The following is a 4,963-nucleotide window of genomic DNA, read 5'->3' as shown; positions in this document are numbered from 1 at the left end:
ATCAGTCGGCCGACCCCAAGAAAACAGCCTAGTTGAAGCCTTTAACAAACTCATCTCAGACGACATTAAAAAGAAAATTGAAAGAGCCGGTGGTTTATGGGCTGCAGAATTAATTCATGCCCTATGGGCCATCCAGATAACTGAAAAAGGGGCAACCGGTGAAACCCCATTTCTCATGGTATACGCTGTTGAAGCCGTCTTGCCCATCGAACATTATGAGCCGACTCTACGAGTCATGCTATACGATGAAAAGGAACACTAGGAGGCCATGCAGCTAGCATTGGACTCACTCCCGGAACGCAGGGGTAATGCCACCTTGCGTCATGAGATCTAGTGTTTGAGAATGACCCGTGCCTACATCAGAAGAGTACACAAACGACCCTTGAAAGTTTGGGACTTTGTGTTGCGGAAAATGGAGGCAACCAGTAGGGCCAATGAGCATGGAAAGCTAACTCTAAATTGGGAAGGCCCTTACCGGATCTATGAGGAAGTAAGAGACGGCACCTACCGCTTGGAAACTCTAGGCGGCAGGCGGCTGCCTAGAACTTTGAATGTAGACAACTTGAAAAAGTACTACTTCTAAGAATTGTAAATTTTTGTAAATGGTGAGCCTATCAATGAAAAATTTGCCTTTTGTTTTCAATACTGTTATTTATTTCCTTATATATACATGTGCAATGTTTAAAGCACCGCCGGTGCAAAGCACATACGGTCGACTGTCACTACACTAAAATTAAACTAAGTTAAAAAACTTCGTGGTTAAATCAATGTCCAAAAAAACATGAGGCCAATGGCCGGATGATACTTATTTTATAAATTCGTCTACTCCAGCATGAGTATGGCGTCTGGCGACGTCTATCTGGGTAGAATCGTCGCAGAGAGTACCTCCCATCCGGGTGACAAAGTGCTCTACAAACTCATACAGACGGCAAAGATTGAACGACCTAATTGGTCAACTCATAGTCTTCTGCTCAGAATAATCTAAAGAATGACCAAGTTTTCGAGAACCAGATGTCTAAAGATATCAGGTAGTGACTGTTTGAAGTTCTAACTTAGATTATGTTTTGAAATTATGTAGGTCCTCCCAATGGGGAAAAATGACATTGAGCGTAATTGGATTGTAAAAATCCCAGGTGGAGAAGAAGGAAGTTCAGTATAACTAATTCACCGCCCGGGCTGACGGTTGTTTTCTTGTGTGATTGGACGACAGTGTACTTTGTTTGGGGCAATCATTACTGTGATTGATTGACTTGAGAACCTCTCATACTCTTGAAAGTATCAAAAGTTCCCAAGCCAATCATTCATCAAGTACTGAAACCAATCACACAACCGCCTAGGGGCAAGTATAGCCGGCTTGCTATGAGCCGCATGTTCTCAAAGAGTTTGGCTAAAAATTCAAGTACCTATGTGTATGCAAAAATGGAAACAAAAATAAGTAATTGAACAAAAACGACTCAGTCGGTATATTTAATAAATTCAAAACCAACCAAATGGTCGGATGATAATGCTATCTGGATTCACATCCGGGTCAAAGCAAGAAAAATAAAATCGTTGATTTACCCGACTCCCTAGTCGGTAAAAAACACAGATACGCGGCACGCAGGCCAGAGAAAATAAGTTTGGCATACTGCCGCAAAAATCTAAGGTTGCTGAACTAAGGCTTGCTGAGTTTGCTCCTGCTGGTCTTGGCCTGTTGGGAGGATTACTTCGGTTTGCAGAACGGGGGCTTGGTCAGTCTGATGCCCCGCCTTCTCTTCTTCTTCATTAGAAGCAACCTCAATGCCCTGTTCCAAGGCCCACTCCTTGAACGGAGGCGGTGCCTGATCTTTCAAGACCTCAGCATCATACATCGCTGTGGCGTAAACATACCTCAGCCGGAGGTACTTATAGTCAGATCCAGGGTGAACAAGATCCCAAGCTAGCCTCAAGCGGGCCTCAATGTCTCTCTCATTCTCAGCGACCAGCCGATCTTGTTCCTTGGACAGCTCCTTTTGATGTTGGTTCCTCATTTCAAGCATCTCAACTTTAAGCTGATTGTTCTCGTCCTTTAGTTTGAGGTTCTCTTTGTCCGCCGCCTCCAAAGCCTTTAGTTTAGACTTAGTATTTTTTAACTCCAACACTAAGTTGAAGGCTTTGGTGTTGGCTTCCTCAACAGCAGCCGTTAGAGTCTTGATAAGCTCCTCCTCTTTCAACTCTTGAGCTTTAATTTCTATTTCACTTATTGTATTTTGATATTAAGCCGAGTTGAGAGTAGCTTCAGCCCTTTGTTTAGCATCATTTACCTCTTCTTGCTTCCTCCTGAACGAGACCTTGAGCACGTCCACCCTCAGCGTCGTCTGTAGAATACAGACGACAAGTTAGGATTCGGATAAGAAGAGTAAAGTACTTAAAATAAATTCTAAAGTTACCTCAGCAAGCAAAGCCAGGATCTGGTCAAAGTTGATCACCTGCAGTCCAGGCACTTTGTCTTTTTTCCAACCTAGTGAGGGTCCTAAGCATCCTCTTGGCGTATTGCTGGACATAAGGTCGGTTGCTTGAGGCATCTATACCACAAGAATTACTTGGTGAGAGGGCGGCATAGACGGCACCTAAGTTGTGCTGGCTGCTAAGTGAATCTCCAAACGGGCTCACTCGAGTCTTGACTCTCATGAAGTCAAGCGGCCATGGGGGTTCAAAGCACTTATTCTTACCTTGGTTCTAATGTTGGGAAGACTCCTGTTCCCCAACCGCTGCATTACCGATTGCAACTTCGAGTGGCTCGCCACTCTTCGATTCCATAGTGGCGTCCGATAATTTGGTAGACGGCCTTGAGCTTTCGCTCAAGGCCTTAAGTGTAGCCAGACTCTTTCCACCACTTGTGGGGTTTACAGGGTTCGGCTGAGCTGCAGAAGTTGGTCAGGGTGGGTTTTGTCTCCCCACCTTAGCAAGGGGCTTCTTTAACTCTTCCCTAGGCTGCTTGAACATCTTGCTGATGGAGCGGGGGATGGGTTTGCTGCCAGTTTGTAAAACCAGGCTTAGGGGTTACAGACGGCATATGAGAATAATATATGATAATTACAAGAAAGCATGGCAGACAGGCCTTACCCCGTCTTACTTGGCGTCTAGAGCCGCCTTTTTCCTATGCAGCTGCTCTTTCCTCAGTTGAGCAGCCAGCTTGGCGGGTGTCTTGTTAGCGTCCACCATTTCCAAAGCTTCTTCTGTAGACGAAAACCGGCTAGTTAGTTACTTTACAACATGTTAGCCAAAAACAAACATTAAGAAAAACGACCGCCTGAATAAAGTACATACGTCTCTCAAACATGTTGCTAAGACCACGGGAGGAGAGAAACGCCTCAGCTTTCAAAAAGTCCGAGTGAGGTATCCAATTTTTGGGTACAATAATGTGAGACCCATAATCCAAAGGTTCAGTGGTGGTCTCAAAAAACCCTAGCTCTATTATTTTCTCCCAAGCCCTGGAAGGAATGTGAGGAAGGGCACACTTTTTACCCAGCAAAGCCGAGTCCTTATTGTACCAGCGAAGGAATCGGTTGTGGACTAAAGAGGGCGAGGAGATCCACTTCAAAGGTTTGTCCAACGTCATCATATACTGTGGATGCGTCGTCGAAGTGTACCACGCTCTAAATCCAACTAGAGCCCTGCTCATATAATGCATGTGAGCAAAGGCCTCAAAGCTAGGATCAATCTTTTGGAACTCACAGGCGGTTATATAACATAAGTTGTTAATCAACGAGTTGGGGGTGAGTTGCCAGACTCCTAACTCATACCCCTTCAAAATTCTTTTGATTCCCCTGTGAAGGTGGAAGCGGAGGCTAGCTCTAATCACAGCCTCATAGCAGCTGAAATAGTTATCAGCGTTTGCAATATCATCCTCCCAGGACATCGTCGCCTCCAAATGAGGTACTACTATGTCCCAGCCGGCCCCTATTGGGTGTTTATCTGTAAAAGATGAAAAGTTACCCTCCAAGGTAGCAATGCCTTAAAAGACATACCTGCCTGCGTGGGGTCTGTCACAGATGGCCCCCTGGCCAGATGCTGATAATCAACAGCCATATCTTCTTGGTCAAAGCTGGAAGCCTCTGAGCCGGATCTTTCAGCGGCCTCTTCGCTGTCTGACTCCTCGTTCGCATTATGGACAGAGGCGGAATCATCGCCGCTTGACTCCCTCAAGATCCCATCACTAGGAGTGGTCGGAGTGCCACCTGGAGAGGATCCTTCTTGCTCATCTGATCCCTCATACTCCACATCCAAAGTAACTTCATCGGTGGCACTTCTAGATCTCGCCGTCTCCTTGGCTAGGTAGCCGTCATTTTAACTCTAGGCATCGTGTCCTGCATAGACACAGAGACGGGGGGATTCAGGGATGAGCAAGGCAGGTCCAAATGTCTAGAAAAGGCACCAAGGATTCTAGTCTCAGCCGTACTAGGAGATCGGCTGAATAACCTAGGTAGTGCCCTGTGTGTCGATGGAGAGTCCATTTTATTTGAAAAAGTATGTATACAAACGAAAAAAATGTAAAAATCTGGAAGAGGGGAGAGGCGGTCACCTTTTTGTTTAACTCTGAAACTCTGAAAGCAGCCTCAGACGGTGACCGGTTAAGTGTGCTGAAAAAGCAGGCGGCTGTTTAAGAAATCATTACAGGCGTTATCAGAGTCTCTATGTCTAGAGAAGTTCTCTCTTTTTCTCTCTAAACTTGAAAACAGGTCAAAGATGGGATAGAAAAGGGGGAGGGGGGGGGGGGTTAAAACCTATTTATAGAGCGGTAAAACGGGGGTATCCCCGTCATACCTCAGAAGGTGAATAGTCTTCTTTACTGTTCACCACTTATAAGGAGGCGCGTGTCACAGGCGTTACGTGGCCTGCTACGACACCAAGTGAGGGGCAAAGGTTTTAGGGTAAAATTACCCTAAACACGTGACCCAATCAGAGAGGGACACGTGTCACGCCTGGATAAGACCAACATGGG

This window comes from Chenopodium album, chromosome 18, assembly GCF_948465745.1.
Source record: "Chenopodium album chromosome 18, dcCheAlbu1.1, whole genome shotgun sequence".
Taxonomy (NCBI): Eukaryota; Viridiplantae; Streptophyta; class Magnoliopsida; order Caryophyllales; family Amaranthaceae; genus Chenopodium; species Chenopodium album.
Note: the sequence above shows the minus strand (reverse complement) of the source record.